The sequence below is a fragment of the Bombus huntii genome, chromosome 4, assembly GCF_024542735.1.
Source record: "Bombus huntii isolate Logan2020A chromosome 4, iyBomHunt1.1, whole genome shotgun sequence".
In the NCBI taxonomy this organism is placed as follows: Eukaryota; Metazoa; Arthropoda; class Insecta; order Hymenoptera; family Apidae; genus Bombus; species Bombus huntii.
Genome location: NC_066241.1, coordinates 1950412 through 1974243, shown reverse-complemented (window position 1 = coordinate 1974243; position 23832 = coordinate 1950412). Strand labels below are relative to the sequence as shown.

The 23832-nt window shown below is 37.8% G+C and overlaps 1 long non-coding RNA gene across 2 annotated transcripts; it reads right to left on the bottom strand.

Annotated features, from left to right (window-relative positions):
* Positions 1–10671: 10671 nt before the first annotated feature.
* LOC126865299 (uncharacterized) lies at positions 10672–23476 on the bottom strand. Of its 2 annotated transcripts, XR_007689482.1 has the most exons (3): positions 18002–23476; positions 17793–17926; positions 10672–17432 (listed from the first exon to the last, which is right to left on the bottom strand). It is a non-coding gene; the product is annotated as an uncharacterized LOC126865299 (long non-coding RNA). The 2 variants fall into 2 exon arrangements; XR_007689481.1 differs by having other exon boundaries at positions 17793–23476.
* Between the last annotated feature and the right edge of the window lie 356 nt (positions 23477–23832).

Genomic DNA, 23832 nt, shown 5'->3' with positions numbered 1-23832 from the left:
TCATCTAACCCAGCTAGCTCTTCTTGAACCGCGAGTATCCTCCTCCAAATTTCATCGAACGAGCTGCGGCAAGATATTAGGAAGATTCTGTTTGCCTTCCCAGACGCTTCGTATTCATCGAGTTCGCGCCTTATGGTTGCAAGTCGACGGACTCGGACGTCTCGTCTCCGCCGTAACGTGTTGATTGGTTCAGCTTGGGCCATATTTGATTTTGATAACAGGAACGATCTTCCTTGATCAAATGGACGTTGATCTGGGATTCGGATGATGATCGTTACGATGCGGCGTGGGCTCGTGTAGAGGCTGCGCGACGGAGGTGCTTCTCACCGATGGCGGTTCCCTTGCTCAGTTGACTAAGTGGTTGGAACTTGGATCTCACACGACACTGTATAGTCACTGGTCAGTGCACTTTTTGGTGGCACGAGATCCGGCTCGAAGGACCATGTAATTTCGACCAATCGCGGGGAGACGTACTCGCGAGGAGAGTCGTCAACGGGGGTCGTAAATCCCCGTTACGATTATAACAATCGACACCACGAATTGATCGATCCCCTGATTTCCGGTGGGATAATAAGGGGTGATTGATTTGGTATAACACTGGGATTCACAGTATTATAAAGTATATATTTCCAAGCACTTAGTTACAAAAGGATTTGCGTGAAGTATGCGACTCTCGCGCTATGTGTAGATTGCCGCGTTAGGCGTTAGTTGGTAGACTGTCTCGTTAGGCGTTAGCTGGTAGACCGTCGCGTTAGGCGTTAGTTGGTAGACCGTCGCGTTAGGCGTTAGGTGATAGACAGTCGCGTTAGGCGTTAGTTAGCAGACCGTCGCGTTAGGCGTTAGGTGGTAGACTGTCTCGTTAGGCGTTAGTTAGCAGACCGTCGCGTTAGGCGTTAGTTAGCAGACTGTTTGTCGCTCTTTTGTTTAATACGGAAGAAAGCTCGGTGTGGGTGTGCCCCTGTGCCTAAAGAACGCGGATTCGTTGGTCCCACTTTCGTTAGGAAAAGTGAGGGTAACGAACCGCGGTGTCGATTGGTCATGCTGCACTACTGCTCGAAGGGATGAGCAGGGCGTCTTCTACCATCGTGGTGCGTAAATGACGGTGTGTATGAGAAAACCTAGCCTGTTTTATTACAGGGCTATTCGGGTTTTCCTAATGGGTGCATACCCGCTTTCTCCGTGTTTTAAAGGCGACTAATAAACCCAAGGACACCTATAAAACCGACTGTGTTTCGAGCATATTTTTAGGTTTTAGCAATTCTTCAAGACAATCGGATTGAAGACATATGGCTAAACAATGCAGGGAAGTGAAAGTTATGGTGGGTCCTTAGGTTTATTGAGGGTCGAAGTGCCGTTACGCAGGTCGGATGTTGTCCGGTCGCGCGGGCTGGCGTGCAGATGTTTTAGGCGTCGTAACAACACATTATATCGATATATATTCATAACGGAGTATGATGTATTATGTACGATATGGTAAAAATGGTAAAATTAGATACTAAACGAAGAATTGATAACAGAACTGACTCATAGTATAATATTTAAAGAGTAAGAAATATTGAAAATATAACCATTAAAAGCTCTCTAAAATGCTAACTTGGTTGGTTAAGAAATACTTAACGAAGAAAATATTAATACGGTTATTGAGAAAGATAAGTTCGCAATCTATGCCGAGCAAGTCGTTACGAACAAGCCGAAAGTTTATAACGGCGTTAAGTAATTGCGGTAGGCGGAGTACGAACGCTTGGCCGTTAGTGTAAAATATCAATTCATTTATCCCCTGTTCGGCGGCGCGGTTGTTCGCAAGCAACGGTCTCTCTTATGAGAGTATAATTGCACGTAGACGCGCAAAGTGGCGTGAGCTGCGGGCCAAAGACAATCAAGATTATTATTATACCGCACACAACAGATGTGCTCCGTTTCTCAGTAATAATGCTGGTAATGGTCGTGGTAATGATAACGATAATAAACCATGGACCGTTTCTCTATATATAAGTACGGTGACGTGGAAAGATACGGGGCAAGTGATCGTTGGAAATAATTATCAATGTACCAGGTTCTCTTTTCGCTCGGTATCGGATATCGATTTATGTAAAACAGGTTTGGTATTAATCGATCAGATGTACCTCTCTGATCTATCTTTAGTTTATAAATGAAAGAGAACTGGTTCGACTGACGTATGATCATTTGCTATTTCTTCGACTAATAGTCGATGAAATTCAATTTCTCAGTACCGAGCGCTTTCATTGATCGCCCCCTATGAAGCACCATCAGATCGGTAATGTTGTTCTATCGGCGTTAAATCGTATAATTCTTGCTTCATGTACTTATTATTTCATGTTCTTACATATTATTTCTTTTTTTCTGGTTAAACATTTGGTTTAGTTAAAAAATGTTTTTTCGTATTGTCATTTATCTTTAAATTATATTTAGAAATACGATTACATTCTAATACGTATTTACTATCTTTCCTTTTAAAAACTTTTATCGGTAGCAATAAAAATGACAACATATAATATTTTTGAGACAGTCATTTAAATAACTGTTTGTTAAACGAGGGTCATGTTTAAAACATACTGTTTCGTTCCATTGTTAATTAGTGCTATAGTTTAAGGTTATTGTCGAAAGGTCGTTTACCAAGTACCTAAGTCATAGAGATATTTGTAGAATATGTAATACGTAAGTATGCATAAATATGTTATCCTGTTTGGACACGATTACAAATGATTGATATTATTTATGATAACCACCAATGATAAAAATGACTTGAGTTACTGAACTAAAATTTGCTAAAATTTATTTTACATATATGATTATACATTATGCAACGGAGTATCGGCAGCATTTTAAATTATTTAAATTTGTAAAGTTTATTCTTTGAGGACTAAAAATAAAATTATGACGAAACAACTTATTTTAATATAAGAATTTATCATTATTTAATATAAGATATAGCAAATTTAAAACATGTCCAAAATTACGTGTAAAAGTAAAATAATATCTTAGATGTCAAACAGCATGTTAACTTCAATTTATACAATTACGTATGTATTTATTTTTTAAAATAGCGATTCAATTCTTAGGATTTCAAAGTTGTTTGAAGAAGAGAATATAAAATGAGAATAAAAATTACTTTTGAATCGTTTCTGTTAAAACTCAATTTTCGCTCATAAAATAACTTCATTTATTCAAGATGTCTACTCTATAACTATTTTATCTCTGTAACTCTATAACTATAACTATTCTAAAAATATTTGTTGTTCTTTCAGAAACAGATCTAAGGATAAAAATGTGCATCATAATTCTAGTTGAAATATTTTTTACAGTCCTCGGCATAATCGATGCTAACTTGTAATTAATATAAAAGGAAATTAAATTGTTGGGATTTATTCATCTGACACAGAATATTTATACCAACAGCTACATGTGTACATCTAATTGTCGGATAAAACAAAACGGTAATCAGCGGCACTCCGATTGCATAAAATGCTGTTTCTAATCCAAAGTATAAATCTTTTAATTGAACAAAAAACGTACGGCATGTAATGAGTACTTTCAAACTACTTTAACACACCTTCAAACCAGTATACGTTGTTGATTGTTGGCGGAAATTTATGCGCTCTATTCGCCTGAGTTACGAGTAGAAAGTCGATAAGGCACATCGTGCTCACGGTACAAGAATAACCCAGCATATTTATGATATTCGTTTCAATTTTATCTAATCGGCTCCAGGGCCATTAATTATTAGTAGCTGTGAACAATTACGCTTTGCGCGCGTCTTCCTGTAACTTTCTACGATATCTCGCGCGTTCCTTCTGCTATTTCACTTAAAACATAAAACATCTTGTTGCGTAGGCCCTACTATAGGTATACATACATACGTTGTAACGTTTCGTAATTGATCAATTCAATAATCATTATCCCACTTTGTAAAATATCTATTGTGCATTTTAGCATTTCAGATTTCACTGAAATGGTTTACGTTTTTTTTACACATGCAGATATTAATTATATAATTAATCTTTCATTAAACATCTTTGTTAGGCATGGTAAAATATAATTCTTACACATATTATTCATAATTTTAACATTACATTAATTTTTAAAACAAACTCGAGAGAATTGTATTTTTAACATCATTTTCTACTTTCCATTAAACTTTTTCAAATATACATAAACAAATGAATTCCAATGAAAATATTTTTCTAATTAAATAAATAACCTATATATAATACTTTCGAGTGATTAACGATCATAAAGTTTCTTCGAAATGTTTTTACAATGAAGGTCTGCCTATGTAGGTAATCTCAAAATACAAAGCAGTTCAGCCTTTCTAATTTTCGATCTAGTCTCTCATATTTGGCACGTACTGCTTTGGAAATTTCTAAAAGATTTCCAAAACGCGGGAACGTGTTTCACGAAAACAAAATATGAATGTTGAAATACTCGCCTTGTTAATTAACCTATCGTTTCATATTTCCGCTCGCCATCTTTGTATAGTTTAAAAATGTACAACTCGATACGTGTTCAGTTTATGAACGTATCGACGGTTCCATTAATTAGACGCGATATCAGAGAAAAAGGTAAAACGTTGATTTCCCTATTTTACAAATTTTTCGTAAGAGTAAAACGGCGATAAATGTTTCAAACGTCCTATGTATTGTGTTCGGTATGAAACTTAGACATCGGATCGCGTGAATTCACAGATGTTTGGCAAACGGCTTGTAAATAATTATGACCTAATAACGCGTTCGGTGTATCACGTGAACGCGCAGTTTCGCTTTCGCGCCATTTTGACGAAAATCGACCATTGTAGTTGCCGTTGGTAACGCAAGATCATAGCCAAGTAGAAAGAGCTGACGATGAGAACGAAGGTAACAGCTTGTATAAATTTGAGAGTGTGTACCAAGCTGTATACAGACGGTAACCATTTTCTGCGGAAGCAGCCTTTCTTTGAAACGATCCTCATAAGCTCGACATAAAATAACTCCATTTTCACGGTGCCATTGCGATGCTTAGCACCTGGAGTGGAAGTCACGGCGTAAGCGCGGCAGCTCCACGTACCTTGAAAAATACACAGACGACGCTCCGTTTATGGAAATGCGTTTGGCTTATCTCATATACGCTAAACAAACTAAAAGTTGGGTGTTTCGGCTTTTTCGCTTGCCGAGGAATTCCGGAAAACGAACGTTTATATTCGACCGTCGCGTCCGTTAGATCGGCCAATTTACACAATAAAAGGCTTGCGTCCCCATTTTCATTGACCGAATTCGTTACGCTGCAACAACTTTCTAACTGATAACAAAATACTATGTTAAATTATTCGTCGTATTATTCTTGCTTAATTGGCCTCTTGTACATTCAATGAACGTTTAACATTCCCCTTTAATTATTCGCCTAACGTTACAAAGACTGGTTGTCTCTGTGGCTATGTAAAGTACAATAAAATTTTGCGTTTTTCTTTAAACTTAATGCTACATTATCATTTAAGAGATGCAGATACATGCACGAAAGATATGGGATGATTCCACCAAACTATCGCGAAAACATCAACTTAATTATCAACATCTGACACTTTGACAGCGCTTTACGCATAAGCACGTATATTGCATATTTATATGAATAGAAACTTGTAAATTTAAACAGATTTTACTTGAATTATGCATACATATACTATAGAAGACTAATATTTTGGTTAATCACATGTTTATAATTAACTGGTTCTGTGCCCTTTGGTTGGATTTCCATGAGTCACACAGAGACAAATCGGCAATTGAGAAAGGAGCGAAGGATTAGAGACGAAAGAATGAGAGCCACTGATCTTTCACGAGTTCTTTCGCAGCAAGCAAATGAAAAGTTAAGAAGGCGCGCGCGGTGCCTTGTCGTACCGCTTCGCCCGGCATAATGATTAGCAGGGGACCCGACGTGGATACACACGTAGGCCAACACAGGCACACACGTCCGATGAGAAGATCGACGAAGACGTGTTCAGTTGGTCGGGAAAGAGACGAAGCAACGTGGAACACGATCGGAAAACGACAGGGGAAGTCGGCCGGTGAAAGAGAAAGAGAGAAGAAATGAAAGGGCCAACAGAACCAAACCTATATACTGGTGTGTAGGGAAGAGAAAGAACAAATGAATAAGAGGAGAAGGAGAAAGAAAAAGAGGAAGTGAAAGAGAGGGAGAGAAAGAAAAGGAAGGGAAAGAGGGAGAGACAGATTCGCCTATCCTGTGTGCCTGTCCCGTTTGTCCGTGCACTGTCGGCGGCATGCTTCATGTCGAGCTGACAGCTCGTATCTACATTCTGCCCGCGAGAATCTTTATAAGCGTTCGTGGGCGAGTGACGAGCTCGATGACTGGCGGGCGTGACGCCTGCTGCCTTGCCTGACTCTGCCTGACTGCCTTCCTTCGTACCTCGTTACGACGTGCCACGGGGGCTGACACGAAGGGCACGGGGTAAGGAGTTACGATGCCTAGCTATTGCACGGGACAAGCCTTCGATCTGACAGTCATGAATTTCCGTCGGCTTTCATCGTCCTTTCCGTCAGCTCTCTGTTAGGAACTGCTCCACTATACCTTGATCGGCTTGTTCTACACGCTCATTTGTTTCAACTCACCCTTGTCCTCATACACGATCTCCCCAATCCTTCTCAACCTCTTTCTCCCACCCTTTTACATTCCACAGTACGTTCTACTTGCGTGCGTCCATTTTAATTAGCCATCTAAGCCTGTGCCGCTTGTTTCAAACTTCTTCGATCGTTTCCTATAATAATTATTGATACTTAACCGATAACATATTTTTAAATCTTACCAGGTAATGGAGAATATTTTGACTTACGTAAACGTTAAAATTATCAATGTGTAGTACAGTTTTTATTGGAGCAGACTACTAGTTGGATTAAGAGACGATCGATTGATCGGCAAACATTTCTCAAACTAGGTATTATTTATGTACAATATAAATATAATATATTATAATAAATGATTTATTTAAGCGGATAAATAACGAGATAAAACTAGTAATTTTCATTTACTTTCTTACAATTGTTTTTTTAGAATTGATTTGTTATATGTGTTCCTTTTCCATTTTTATCTTCTATATAGCTTTCGGATTTTTAAGGTCTTCATTTTCTGCTATTTCTTTTTAACTATATAAACATGTATATCGATACAGAATGCTGATAAATTCTTGTGAAACTTTAATTATAATTGCTTATTGTACATGCGATTTAGAAGTTTTATAACAAAACAAGTGATATTTTATGAGGCTGTAAAATGGGTAATATTTGCCTATAATATCTTTCAAATAACTAATACATTTACACTGATAAACAGTAAACTTACACGTATGTTTTTAACGCGAAACATAATCTTTTTCCTGTTCTTTATTAACAGCTGCTACGCAGACGCAAACGTAGACAATATAAATGGTGGGAAATGAGGAATTATACTGCTTAAGCAGTTCAGTCATAATTTCCAACTGATTTTCATTATCCTTGGTGTTAATTCTTTAACTGGAACCAAGACAATGTTAGATATCTTATCGCACGTAAATGTTCTTTAAGCAGTACGCAGTTATGTACGCATGTACATGAGCGAGAATACAAAGTAATCTTTCTTTGGATTATTGGAAAAGTGTTTCTAGAAATATTATAACTTGGCGGAAATGTTAATAAAACGCATAAAAATGTATATACTCCGAGAGGAAAATTTAATAACGGCGAAACACGCTCTAATAGAATACTGTCATTGAAAATTTAATCTTCTCGATCTTAGAAAAGAATTAAAGCATTTATATATTAATAATACATTTCAGTAAAAATATATTTAATCGTGAATGGAATATTTTCGATTTTTTAAATAATTCTCAGTTACTTTGATATCGTTTGCTAAATATTTTCATATATTGTGTGTGCTTTTTGTTCAATATTTGAATATTAAACTGAAATGCTTTATTTATCCGTTATATTATAAAACGTTGTAATAGGTGTAAGCCTCGGTACAATAAACGAATAAAATAGAAATACCAGATATTGGATTTTATTAGTAGATTGTTAGATATTAAATTATTTCTTAGTCTTATCCCTTTTCAACCATGACCATTTTAACGATACTAATCTATAAATAATAATAATTATTATATATATATTATATATATATAATTTGTAAATAAATTTCTATTTTTTGTTCAAGGTGTGCTTTATATTTTATTGCAGCTAAGTATTTATTTTTATATTTATATATATCTTATCTTAACTGATTTATATGCATTTGTAATGTTGCCTTAACAAAATGTATCTACAGAAAACAAGGAAAGATACATTGTTGGAAAATGTTAAAAGAATTAATTTTTTTAAATATATAACAGCGTTTTCTATAAAGGGATGTCTGATATGTATTGGTATAACAATTCCGTTATTAATTTGTTACTATTTTATATTTGAAATGTACCTATCTAATAACATTTTCGTATATAGTCTGATGTTAACTTAATATTTAACAAAATTATAATTTATTATTTTTCCTGATATAAATAATCCAAAAAGGAGTTCAATTATGCCATTAGACTATAAATGTTTGATTAACAATTGTGTTCTAGATAAACTACTCTGGAGTTGAATATCAGAGTAAACTATCCTATAAATTAAAACAAGAAGTATATATACGATATAATTATTAAAAAATTAAAGTACTTTAAAATTAAAGTTAACTATATACACGTATTACATCACATTAATTGTACACGACTAATCTTTAAGTTATTGATTTTTAATAACGCTTTTATCAAAGTTTTAGCACATGTAAATTTATAGGGGGAATTAGAAAAATGATACGTTTGGAACATATAAAAGTTAATCTACTATAAATCGCTGATCGCCGAACTGAAAAGATTTGTCCTTTATCAAGTTGGAATCGAGATTTCTCGGATTTGTATCCAACGGTTAACTGAACCGTTTATCTCGCTAACACGTGACACGATCACACTGTTCGTTTCGGGTGAATGGGGGTTTTACTGGAATCCGAACTTATTTACGAACCATTGTAACGTTACAGAACGTGACTCCACTTCCGCCAGTACAGACTTACGTGAAATTCACGTTAGTAGAACGTATTATGATAATCGACTGGTTTTTTGTTCGAACGAATAGGATTCCAATGTTCGCTCTATTGCCTCACTTTGATTGTTCTTTTGGTTTTCGAAACTTTATGACTCTCATTCACCAAGTTACCTTAAAAAATTATCTGCCACGTGTACATATGTGCTTTATTTTTATAATTCGAATTCCAAAAGCTTTAACCTCTGCTAGTTCGAGTTTGATCACTACTGCCTCTACTAGAACACGAAATACTATGTAATGTACATGTTACATGTACAATGTTTATAGGAAAACTGCAATAAGAAAAACAACTTGTGTTTCAACTTGTACCCACCATAGTGTTGACCCTTATGCCAGAATATATGTACAATGTACATACGTGCACGTACATACATGTGTACGTTATTTTCATTTGTAAAACTTCTCTTACTCGAAAAGCTCGATAAAACAAAAAAATTTAACAGCTTGAAAATTTTAGCTTTTCCTTTGAAATTCGAGTTATTGAAATTCCACTGCGTTATATTTTTGTATTCTGCGTTCAGATTCTTTACTCGATGCTTTGTAAAAAGAATATATTTTCCATTCTTTTCGCTTATATTCTTTATTTAATTTTCCCATGTGTTGCAAATACGATTATCTACGTTCGTCAAAAAAGATTTCCTCGAAATTACTGTGCAAGAAATTCAAGAAGTAAATACAATTTACTATTCTAATTTATTACTGCCAGCTATTTTCGTACGATACGTTAAACTGGTTTTTATATAAGCAACTGACGGTTTCGTCAAAAGACTCAATACAAGTTCATACAACTTTATAATTGGGGAGAGAATGTGTATAATAGTACGATATACGTATAATAGTGACATACTTATTGAATATTCGTGAGAATTGGAACTCGTTTCGTTCGAGCCAAACGTCAAAGAAGTCCTTGTGCATTAACATTCTACGGTGTGTCTTTGGACTATTAAGAGGAGCCAAAAACCAGTCTTCTGATGCATTATTCCGTTAAGTGGTTGTCACAAATTCGACCTTAATTGTAGGAATGACAAATGGCACGCCTGTGTTCGGCGTGTTTTGTGTCTTCTCGGACGTCAGCGACATTACAAAGCGTTTCACGACGTTGCCAACAGACGTTCTATATTTGAGGACTAAGAGACTTAATTAAGAGGGACGGTAGTGCATACCTTCGATTTTTAAACGTGTCCATTAGCTTTATTCGATGTCGTTTATATTTACTTTCTTGTTACGAGAACCATCCAAATTATATACAACGAACATAATTCACATCAACGATAGATAGAAATATCTCTTTTGTATTGAGTACAATTTCTGTTGTAGAAAGCAAACACTCTACGACAATATGTCGTTATTATCATTAATATTATCATTATTTTCGTTGTTCAAATTATTAGTTTAGATTATATAAATAAATTTAAAAATAATTTTTCAATATTTTTTAATTAAAGAAAAGAAATTTAAATAAATAATAAAAAGTTAATAAAGGGAATAGAGAAATTCAACACGAAAGGAAGAGAGAAAGAGAGGAAGAATAAATGTTATATACGACAAGTAAAAATACAAGTTACGAAAAGTTTATTCCAACCTAAAGTAGATTTAATATACGTACATATAGTCGTAATAGACTATAGACTATGTCTACATACATATAACAAATTTATTTCATTTTTATTTTTATTTTCGTTTTCCTTTCTATATCTATCTTACATTTTCTGAAATACTCGTAACTACCGTTAAACATTACATGCACGGTAAAGTTTGTAATAAACCTTGAAAAGCCTTAATTAGAGGAGAAATGAAAGTGTAACGTAAGCCGTAGTGGTTCGCCTTTGTCATCGAGCAAACGAGATGGGATGAATTCCGAAATCTCAGTGTCTTTGACATTCTGCCGCAACGGAAACAAACTGCAACTGAGAGCAGTGTTAGGCGTGCAACCGAGTTGAAATTAAGTTAGAAAACGCGCCTAAGTGCGGGGTAGACGCGTGGAAGATCAAAGGAACCGCATGAGTGACGGAAACCAGCTGCTAGACTATGTTCCCGACTCTCCAGATTTATACACCCATTTTCTTCCTTTCTGATGCTTCTCAAAGCACCGTTTTTCTGGCTTCTATCCTCCTTTCTATTACAGCTTACTTAGCGTCATTAAGATTATCTGTTGCTCGTTTTGCTGCATTTTTTATATGACTAAATGTGCGACTATTAAGAAAATAAAATATTACCCATTTCACACCAGGAAAGTGATGTTTTTATACCATTATGAAAGAACGAAATCAACTAGCAGTCCGACTTAATATTTATATTCACTATTTTTCTTTCTAATAACTACAAACAGTACCATGCAATTATAACGTATCTTCTTACAGCGGACATTAACGGGTATCCCTTTTCCGGATAAATTCCACAAAACTTATTAAATAGTGATTAATGAGCTGTAGTGATTAATGCAACATATATTAACTCACACCAAAGTTATAATAAGGAATATGATTTTTTCCCGAATTATATTCGCAATATTAGAAGCCTTAAATTTAAGACAAAAGTTATGTAAAAAGTACCTTTCCTCTGTCGAAGTATTCATTTAGTTCATTCTTTTGCTCAGCATCGAGTATAAGCTTGAATCTGTCCAGTTGTTTTATGGTAACATTTATAACACGGCCATTTAGATTTGAATCTTTTAAACTATCATACAATTGGGCACTATACATTATACATATTAATCTGCAGCCGCGTTTTTCGTTTTATCGCTCCTTTGTCCTATGACTGGTAATTTACCTTTTTTCATGACTTTTAACATGAAAGGAAATAATCCTAAAAGTCAAAAGACATGAATGTAAATAAATATAGCGAACGCTTTTATTTTAGGGTCGGTAAAGCTTGGTACACTTTGGTACACTTTCGCAAATATTTACCGAAAGTATAACATTTATATAAATTCTAATATTATAAAAAATACGAATACTTTTTATATCTGCCTTATATCTCACTTCGAAATGAAGAATTTAATTCTATAGACAAAATCTAATACGCTCTAGTAAATATTTCTCCATATAAAATTTATTATTCGAAACTTATCAAGGAATAACTCGAGTGACTTCGTCAATAGTGTCAATATTCGGTAGAATAGTGAGTAAATAATTCTAAAAAATGATTTGGGCCATCTATAAGTGAATCACACTGTTGTTAGAACTGTAGCTACCATATGAAGTGCGTGTATAGATGGTTGTTTAGGATTACAACACACAGAGATAACCACGGGCATGAGATACATAATGCAGCAGGTATTGTAAACCATACCACGCCCTCCTGCATACAATACGCTCTACCGATGCATTCTATTGTTGTCTTTTGGAATAAACTCAGTCAGCCACCACCTCCCTGAGGCTCTATATTATCTTCATGCGCGTAATACATATTGCATTCACGAGTCTCTCTTAGCCTGCCATTTTACTTGGTATGTTTGACAGAAGAATTTTCGAAATGACTGTGTTAACTTTGTTCTGATGTGTTCTCTTCCAAATTCACTGCTATAAATATAATATCACCTTAAAAATATTTTCGGAATTATGCACAGAAAATTCTCTTGATGCGAAGGATCATTCGCTGTTTGTTGTTGATATAGGATCTACAACATTCCTTAAAGATATTACTAATTTTACAATGCAATGTATTTGCTCGATATCAATCCTACGAAAATAACGTCCCCTTTATTCTAGCAAAGGAGCTTTCCCATTAGGGAACAGGTTGTGTCTTTCTACTTGACAGGTAAAGAAAAGACAGGATGACATAAGCCATGACAGCGGGAAGTGGCAGGCAAGGTATAATATTCGAAATCCGGCATCCAAGTATAGATCCTAGTTTCGTCGTAGGAAGTAAGAGCCCCTCGGGGAGATGTAATCCGTGATAAGCCTCGATTTGGTTGGTAGTTGCTAACAACTGCGGCATCTGTTAATCACTGGCACGTTTGGCAATGCATCTTGAACGTACTTTAAATGCTGATGAGTGGGATGATTCTTTGGCAGTTTTCCAGCAATATGTCATGTCAGTTTAAATAGAAAATTTTAGACACGTCAATTTTCCTTGTCATTTACTCGATTTAAATGTTAAAATACTTTAAAGTATGAAAATATGTAGCTACACGTATATTTTTAGATACGTTTCAAAGACTCGTAAATATCGGGTGGAGGAAATATAACAAAGATCGATCTAGAATGGCGGTCATGTTAAAGTCAGTTTGAAAAAGGAATAAATTCACCTGCTCGAAGCGGCAGGCGTGCGATGATACCATCGTCGAATGCCTGAATCACGGTATCGCGTCCGATAAAGTCGACGAAGCGGAGTGTACGAGTGGACTGTCACGCGATGTCGTATTCACGTCGCATATACGACGTTCCGCGCTAACTGGAACGAACGTTCCGGACGTCCCTGTTCGAAAGCCGCTGCGTCGTTTTCCAGTTCGTCGGCGCGTTTATGCATCCGCGTCCCACTGCGCGTGTCAGTACCAGTATTTCAAGCCGAACCATGTCCCCAAGACTTATAATTTACGAACGAGTTGAGTGAAGCGCACAGAAGTGCACAGCGCTCAACCTCTGGCGTTGATTTTGGCTTTGGCGTGTTCGCTCGTTTGCCAGAGCGTATAACGAAGCGAAATGGACGTTCCACGTGCTTCGAGCTACACATAGGAAAGGTGTTAGGATCTTGTAGAAAGATTGTGATTGTATGCGCGTTCGAAATCCAGCTATAGTCCAGCAACAGGAACAGCAACAGCAGCGGCGGCAGCAGCAGCAGTTCTGAAAGCGATGGTGGTACACCGGTACACGTCCGTGTCCGCGTGCTGGCCGCAGCCGCGGTAGTGGCACGGCGCGGCGCGGCGTGGCTACGGTGCGGCTTACCATGGCGTGGCCGTGACTCGAGAAGTGCCGCGACGTGGAATCAGGGCCATGCTTATGCAGCCCGCCGCTTCTCGGCCTGCGTAACGTTATTTATCACGGCCGCCGTAGGCGCGCAGGCGGCAACTTTGTGCCGACCTCGCCGCTCGCAGCCAGAATCGCGATACAGCCGACCAGATATAATTTTATTATACCTGCGAAGTGAGCGCAGAGGGTAGTTTATCAGCAGTCGAGTGTACCGGTTTTCTATCTCCCTCCAATTCTTCCGCGTCTCTTTCTCCCTTTTTCTCTCCCCGCTCCTCTCCTTCTTACTCTTGTTTTCTCTTTTCGTATTCTCTCGCCTTTCACCCTTCCTACCCCAACCGTTCTGTTGTATCCCTGTCCTCTTTGCGCCTCCTTCTTCCACTTCTATCTTTCTCTCTTTCTTTCTCTCTCTCTCTTTCTCTCCCCCTCTTTCTCTCCTTCCCCTTCCCGAACTTCTCTCTTTCACTTTCTCCATTTCTCTTCTGCTCACGCCGCGTCGTTTTACAGTACGCCATGCCATACCACACCGCACCATACTACGCCACGCCACGCCACGCCGTGTCAGGGAATAATATAGTGCTGGCGGGCTCTAACGGCGGTAATGTATGGCCGACACTCCGGGCAAAAGGGTACGCCAACTCGGAGGACGCCAAGGGTGAACAGGCCGAGCCACTCTGTCACGCAGTTTTCACTGAGCGCCTCTTCTTCTTCCTTCTCCTCATCCTCCACTTCCACGTCGAGAGATTACCGCCTCCGATAATTACGACGTTTGCACCCACCGGGGCCGATTTGTCTTCCACGTTTGTGGAGGGGCTGCGATTCGATGTCGAGCGCCACGCTTACTGACATTCTTCGCTGTTTCTTCTTTCCTTTAACGAATCTCCGTTTACGAGTACAAACAGGACACGCGTCATTTCCAATATTTTTTCCACGACTTATTTGCATAAAAAGTATAATTTTTTAGCGATAACGATATTTATGAAAATTTATCTTGATCTAACTTTGCGACGCAATATTCTCAATATTACTTTTTTTTACTAATACTTACGGTAACAGGAATTAGGAGAAAGTGTCGACATGTAATTTGTAAATAATATGCAAACGCAGGTGAAAGATATTAAAGATATTAAAAAGAATCGTGCATGGAACTCAAAATAATTAACTTAGCAAGTACAAAATATAAAATGCTTATCTGCATGTGTGGTTGTAAAAGCTGCTGCTGCAGCATACAGTCGAAGCAGTAATAAAATCAATGTTTATCGTAAATGCGATATCCGCACAGCCTAAGATACATCAGGAATGTGTCAATTTAAATGCTTATCTACACCTTGCACGCCAGCTCGCGACTCCAATATCACGATATAATTAATTTCATAATACATATTCCTTGGCTTTGCTCCGCTTAATTGCTCACTGTTAGCGGCGAAGCGAGAGAGTCGACGAGGCGGTACCTAGATTCAAGGGAGTAAAGGGAGAAAAAGCGAGCGGAATAACGATGATGAGGACGGAAAGAGCAAAGAGAAAGAAAGAGGGAAAATAGGTGTAGAGAAGGGAAGAAGCGAAGCGGTGTTGCGTAGGTGGAAAGCAGTTAGCAGCCTCTCGGGTTCCGCTAAGCGTTTAGCGGTAAAACTAATTACCGCAGAAGTTTCAAGGAATGCGTCTAGTATAAAATGAACGCGATTGATATCAAGCGCGCTTCTGTGTAAGTATAATTCATTAGGATTTTCGAACGTGTAGTAACACATATAGATGCACTGGTCCCGAATGAAGTTCCCGATCCTCATGAAGAGGTAGCTGTAACGTCTGTACGTTTCCTCTAGGAAAAAGAGAAGGAGGAAAAAGAGAAAGAATCACAGCGGATCTTATTCGTAATTAAACTGACGCGAATGGGGCTAATAAATTTGTGCGAGAGCATAAAACAAGTCTTGTAACTCTATCGAGGTAATTGCGGCGACCACGCCTCGTTGCCGTGGGCTGCGGTTGGCTCTCTTACACCTTTTCGCATACCGCAATTTGATATGCTATACTACAAACCGCTGTAATATCTACGGTGTACCTTGTCAAAGCGTCAGGCCACGCCAGTATCGGCGTCAGCAGTTAGACAAGGAACAGGAACAAACAATTAACGAGACACCCGTTAACCCATAACGTGTCTATTCAATGCAAATGACTTACTAATGAAAGATAAATCTTACACAGCTATCGAGACGTGCACGAAGGTGAATATTAAAGCGTGTTATCTCCCGGTTCACGCGTTTCGCGAGAAACAATCCGTGGTTTTTCTTCTTTTGTAATATCTTTAAAATTTCCCCAGCTCAACGCAACGATAACCGCGGTTGCGCTTTGATCCTTCAAACGAGCATGGAGAACAACTATCGACAACTAACGCATCTGTGCATCGATGTTTCAAAGCATCGACAAAGGCAAGCGAATCGGGGCGGTACTTTGAAACGAGTGGATTTAAAAATCAATTCTGCCGGACGACCGTGCTTGGTAATATAACGACGTTATTAAACAGTACAAAGGAACTCGCGCCACACGAGCCATTAACGTCGAGTAGACTCGGATGGACTTCCGAGGGCGCCACAGTCGCTGATGTCGCCGAACACTGTTCATTCGGTGTTTATGTGTGTCCGTAAAACTCACCGTGTGGAATATACCAAGTCGGAGGAGCTAACCGGTTCCTGGAGTCAAGATGGCCGCTGTGAAAGTAGAAGGGTGAAGAAGAAGAGGGCAGTTAGGGAAGCAAGGAGGTAGGCAGCCAAGCAGCCAGCCGAGCAGCCAGGGTGGGCACAGAGCGATCATAACTCAGGTGGCCGCGGACAAGCAGCGCTTGTTCCGTGCATTCGGAACACGGAACACACACGAGTTCGCCGACGTTCTGCACGACGTGCCTTCCATGGACGCCTGCAACACTGTTCTCTTCCCTTGTCTTCTCTTCTCTTCTCTTCTCTTCTCGTCCCTTCTGTTCCCTTCTTTTCCCTTCTTTTCCTTTCTCTTCTCTTCTCTCTTCTTCCTTTTCTATTTAGCTTTTCGTCTTTATTTCTTTCTTGACCGATCGGTTTCTCTCCTACTTCTCTGTTTCCCTTTCTTCTTCTCTGGAGCATTTGGACGTTCGTGGCGCGGACGGTGGCAGCCGCGGCACGCCACACAATCCGGCAATCTTTCTTGCGTATACTCACGTGCAAAAGTTCACCGACAACCAGAAATTGAACACATTTTTTTCGTTCACGATCAAATATTCAATAAATTTTTTGTAATAATTTACTATATTACAATAATTCATACATTCCGTGGTTTATTTTCTATTGTTTCATCTCCTACCGTGGACTATCACCTTTGTGTAAGACGCTTACATCTTGAAAATGCAACAACAATAACTCCGAACCGAAACGAAGCGAACTGAAAACTACAAGAAGATACGATCAAGTTAAATTCTTGTAAATGTAAGTAGAAGTAATTCGAATGATTCTAACTTAGTGATATATTTCCTAGTGTATATTATCATGACCGTGAAGGATGAAAATATCATCAAGGAGATAAGCACTTATACCTATAGTAGAATTAATATTTTGTGTTATGCCGATAGCGATATCATAAGATCATTACAAATAATGTCGCTAGAAACCAGGTTTTAATATAAGAAATACCAACTATCGAGCGTGTTAAAACTTTCATGTCACGATCGACCGCCTTATCACGAAAACTGTGTTACACATTCGATTTAACGCGGAGAAAGAGAAAAGTGAACGTCCGCTTTATGACATACCATTGTATATACGTGCATCAACGGGGCTTTGGTCGAGGTCGAAGATATAATGAACTTTTGTCAGCGATTGTACCAGGTCGCCCGAAGAAGAACTGGATACGTGGTCGCCAGGTCGTGTCCGTCCATCCGTCGCGCTACAAATGAAGACTTTAAATAATTTAGTCACCGGCTGTAAATCCCGTCGGGAAGCGACGTTAATCGATACATACCGCTGTGTACCGTGCCGTTATACAGCTTGGGAACATTTATGAATGCGCGCTATGAATCACGAGATAATAATATCGTACGTGTGTAAGCGTGTCTATGAATGCGTGTAAGTACGCTCGCGGATGCGCATCACCTTAAATCGCAGTCTTGCTTTGGTGTACGCCTTGAACAATTGTTGTGATATATATATATATTTCTTCAAACCGTCTAAAAATCGCCTATCCATTTTGAAAATATTTAAAAAATACTGTTTGTTCATTTCTGATTAATTGCGCCAGTAAAAATATTTTTGTAATATTATTTATAATTTGAAATTATAAATTGTAAAACTAAATGCATTTGAACAAGATGAATAGTTCGATAATTGGATCGTTTAAAAATTTTAAGACTTGCCAGTCTTTTGTGTAATTAAGCTTTCAATCAATGTCGAGGAAATGATTTATTACGACGCAGATTGTTAGCGACAATGCAGAGATCAAATAATACCATCACTAAATTTGTACGGTTGATTATAAATCCTGAGTGTGAGAATGAGGACTTCAATTGGCACAATGTTTCTTCCACAAAGTTGTCATTCTTACTTATATTTTCTTCGAAATACGAAACACTACATTATTTAAATGTCTTTTGCGCAGTCTCCGTTTTTTGTCCTTGTGGATATATTTGATGAACATCTTTCTTCCATAGTTTAAGTTGCCAAGACGGATATTTCGTTTTATAAAAACAGCTAGTAACAGTTATTAATGAGTTCTATTAAGTTAACAGTTTTATTAATTCTATATATAGATCTTCGTATACTACTTTGCTAAATGTTGGCTTATTATAGATCCCCGTTCTGCTTAAGCATTTTGAATCTTAAATATTAATTTGATCTCGTGTATTTATTAATTAATCGATAAGTGATAAATTGCGTAACTAAGGTGACTAAAACGACCGGGAGAAGATTCTATAATTAGAGATAATGAAAATACGTTATTTGTTTTTGTATTATATTTCATGTGGTTCTGTATTGCATTCTACGTGGTTGATAATAATCATCCTTCCTTACAAAAATACGATATTCGAATAGTACACTTAAACGGATGTGAACTAATTTGAGTTGGTATCGCTTTTATTTAATAGTCTCATTACGATCGTGATCGTCTTAGATTATCCGTGATCCGTTTTTGGGGCGGCTACGATGGATCGATTCATTCTCCGGGAACTCCACTAATAAATTACGATAATAGCATTAAGATAGATCGACGGATAGACGCGTAGGCGTGGAGACGTGGCGGCGGACAATATTTTAGCGTGCAGTAGCTTTATGACCAGAGGTTACGAGCCAGGAAGAGCCATAACGCCTCGTATCTCGTTGCTTCGTACCCCTACGTTCCTTACATTTGCGGGAAAGCTCAGCACGGGTGCCAATTCCTAGGAGCGTATCGGACCATAAACTGGGAACGTGATGTATGTTACCTTATACCCTCTTCTCCTGCAATCCTTCCAACATTGCTTTCACCCTAACGTTCCTCTTCTACGCTTATACTCGTCCAGCGCGTCCGCACTCTACACTCGTTACTCTTGACACGTGGTGCCATGAAATTCGTTGTATTTGCATTGATTTCTCGACAGGGACAAACCTACCTACAGAGTATCTCATGAATGCGGTTTCAATTATTTCAACGTTCCCAGTTCTTTAGCCGTAGTTTCTAGTTTTCCGTACAGACATTAGAATTCATATCCGCGTGACCAGGCACACTTTTAAAGGAATTTCTGGTCGCGAGGCACGGACGATAAATTCAAAAGTAATTAAATTCAAATATTAAATATTGAATACGTTTCACTTTATGGAAGTCGATAGATCCTCGTGAAAAGAGTGTCATTCGTTGGAGCATCAATAGAGGAACGTAACGACGCTAGTATTATTGCACGGAAACCGCAGAAAATTGGAGAAAAATAACCATTTTGGTGAATTTGTCGAAAATCTTGCTTTGTATGATTTTAAAATATGTCGTAAAGCTCAACATTTTGTACAATTTTTTCCTATACATATAATGGCAGTTGGCTTTAACTTCGGAGTTATACGTAAAAATATCTCGCTGCTCGGCCTTAGCAGTTAGTATGTAGTAATATTAATCCGGCTCCATGAGGCCTTGCGAATCCCCTTATCTTTATTAATATAAATAATGTTGGCTGGCTGTCTCACGACGCGGTGCGCAGCCGGATTAACATTATGTACTACCAATCTTATAGTTATATTTTGCATATAACTTGAAACTTATATGTATAGGAAGAAGCTGTTGAAAATGTTGAGCTTTATAGCATATTTCGAAATCATTGTAGCTCAAGAGAAAACAGTTTTTTAACAAATTCGCAAAAATGGTGTTTGTTTTTTTTTCAAATTTCTAGCGGTTTCCGTATAAAACCGCAAGTGTCGTTATACTTTTCTATCGATGCTTCAACCAATAATACCTATTGTTTCAACATAACAGATTATTGTGAGACGTGTTACGAGCTATTAGATGCCATCCAAACGGTTCTTTCTGTTTTTGTTTTATAATTGCTACATGTTTCTATTAAGATGACACTTCGATTGGGTGAATTCATAAAATCTGACGTTCAATTAGTAAGGTGTTTCGGACGGAGCAACGATACGTCTCATTATTGTCACGCGTGTGTCGTCGGACAACTTTTGTACGACCAGTAAAGTGGAACATGGCACGACAGAAAAGCGCGGACCTAAATGAATAAATTAAACTATCCGGACGGTTGTGTATCGTAAGCACAAGTCGTAACACTCAAAGGCCCAGTAATGAGAGTAAATCACGGATTTATAGCCGTCCGTCGGAGATTATACGGTAAACACGTATGCAGTTTATCGTCGGTAACTGCATTCAGCCGTCGCGAAAGCGCGCGCGCGGGCACACACACGCGTGACGCTCATATTTTTCGTCACCTAAATGCCGAAGGGAGACGTTTCAACACCGATATAATATTACCGGCCTATTCACTTTCAGCAACCTTCGCTCTGATGCAACCCCTCCAGTGCCGTAACTAACGAATCCTGCTACAAGTTTCTCAAGAACCGCAAGTTTTTCCTTTGAATAATTTAAGCAAGCGATAATTTAATCAACGTTTCATCTCAATATAACGTTGAATAAAGTTTTAAAATATTGATGACACTTTTTAATCTAATCAAGTATCCTGATATACTTTGGTTATTATTATACCTTTTATTATTCATAGCTTTTATTTATACTGCCGATAAAAATTATGAAATTGGAATATGTTGAAACGTATAAGAAAGAAAAATTTTTTTACCAATGTATTATAAATTGTAAAGGTTTTTCATTGTAGCGTATAATCGAAAATTCAGTTCGCGGTAAAAACAATGTAAAATTACGGCATGAAAAATTCTAAGAGCGACGATATTGTTTCTGATGAAGTAAAGTTTGTGGAGTTGCTACCTTGAGAATTACGGCACTGTCTCTGTCAGAGCTCTTCCTATTCCCGACGGCCGTTCGTACACGCCTATAGACTTGGATGCGGCTATAAATTAGGTTTTATGAGGGAGATAAAATGCGCGTTATTATCTAAACGGCGACGCTTTTACAGAGATCGTGGCCCACGCTATTTTTCGTGCACGTAAATGTGTATGTGCATACAGACATTTTCTTATATATATCGTGCATTCGCGCACGGAAAGGCATTCACCCTCGAATACATCGTCTACGACGAACCCTTCGTAATACGCATAGATTGACTGTCAAGTTCAGGGAATGAATAGGAAATTGGATGGAAAGGATGATAGCTCAAGACACGAAATAACATTTATCACGTAATGTTTCAGTATAAATGCAATTTTTTTTAACAAGTCGCATTTATTATAGGTATACCTACATATTTTCTTATTTTTGTCTGCATCAGAAATTAAGCGAATGTAACAAGCACATGGAAAATGGAATATTTAAAAATTTTCTATAACAATTTTTAATCTTTCGCAAGCGAGGGATTTGTACTTTTTCAACGTACAATCGTGATATAAACATTGATTTTTATGATATAACGTCATAGGTTTGCCTATTGTATGTAAAAGTAGCTTTGCACTTTGTGTATGCTGCTGAATCGTTTGATATTTAAATTGCGAAAAATGTCATGCAATCATGTAGACTATAAATAGCGATGTAACCAGTTGAATTTGACAGTGATTAATTTTCTCATTAAGATGCCTTTTGAATAAATTAACCGTTTAACGTTTTGTCACGCTGACGTCTCGCTTCGAACGCGCTTCAATGTATCTACACACACGTAAACGCTTCTCTTACCTTCGACTCGTAAATAGCGTTTTTAAATTCTATGCTAACTACGAAACTTGAGATCCTTCTATTTATATCTAAAAATTAAATGTTGCGCTTGGTCGTTTTCCACATGACGTCAGTACGTAATATTTTATAAAAACGACGTATTTGCCGATATTTTATCTTTGCCACTTAAATGCGAAGCCATCGATCGTGCTTTTTATCGATAACAGATTAACGCGAGCGGCACAGACTATAATTTGCATCAATTTTTCACGGCGTCATTTTTCCTAGATGTATTATCGGAGACAGATTACGAGTATCGATGCACGGGAGAAAAATAGAAAACAACCGTCGTGCAATTTATCTCTCCGAAACAACGATCGAAATCGATATGAAGCCGTTACGAGGATGCAAATTAATCTTCGATCGCAGCACCATGAAGGGACGCTGTCTGTTTATGCACCCAGAAAGACGAAACGCGCGACTTACGAACGCGGGACCGACATTCCCTATAATTTATAACAGTGGGTTTCGCAATAAGAGCAGTCAGAAATGACCACCCAGTGGCAGGGTAAAGGATGTTCAGTCATAACATCTGATGAAGCGAAACATTAACGAGGCGATATATCAGCCGGCTCTTATAGACGTAGCGTGGGCGGTATCTTGGACATCACCCAGAAGAACGAGCACGAAATGAAATGTGAAAGAAGTAATTTCTCGGGACTGCCATGTCTGTTCATCGAAGTGGTAAGAGACTCTTTGGCTTATTCACGACTGCCATTAAACTCTTCAAATGATGAAGGACCGCTGAAAGTATGAAATCAATAGTTCTCTGTGAGATAGCCAACGTTGACAAAATGCTGTCTAAATAATATTCTGTGTGTGTTACGCGATGCTTTGCTTCGTAATGCAATGTACACAACGATGTATGCTATTAATATTGTTTCGCAATATTTTGCAAACGATGTCCGATTTTAAACGTAATTGAAATATACATACTATTTTATACATACTGTATACGTATACATACTAACATACATACTGAAATATACTATTTGAAATTTCATCGACGTCTGTAATTAATATTAACACAGCTATTCCAGTGAAACGTCTAAAATTGATTATCGTAAGGTTGAGTAATGCGTTAAACAGTGAGATATAATTCAGAACGTTCCTGATCTATCGTTTAGAGTCTAGACCTAGATTCCTCTTCCGAGAAATATCGTGAGAACGTTTATTTGCTAATGTACTTTCAAGCACATTGGAGTGCGATTTATGTGTTTCGAACGCACATTCCTAAAGTATTAAGGAAAGACCGTAACAGACTACCCGTGAAAACATAATTCACAGATGTTACACGGACGTTTATCAATGCCTAAGAAAAATTCACATCCTCTATTCCATGAAACGAACTACTCAATACTTTACGTCCGTTATATGTCTGTCGGAACCTACCTCATCTATCATGTATAGCTATTCATAAATAATATTACCTTTCGTCGTAGATTGATGCTCAACTACTATACGCGAACTATTAACGAGCATTTGTA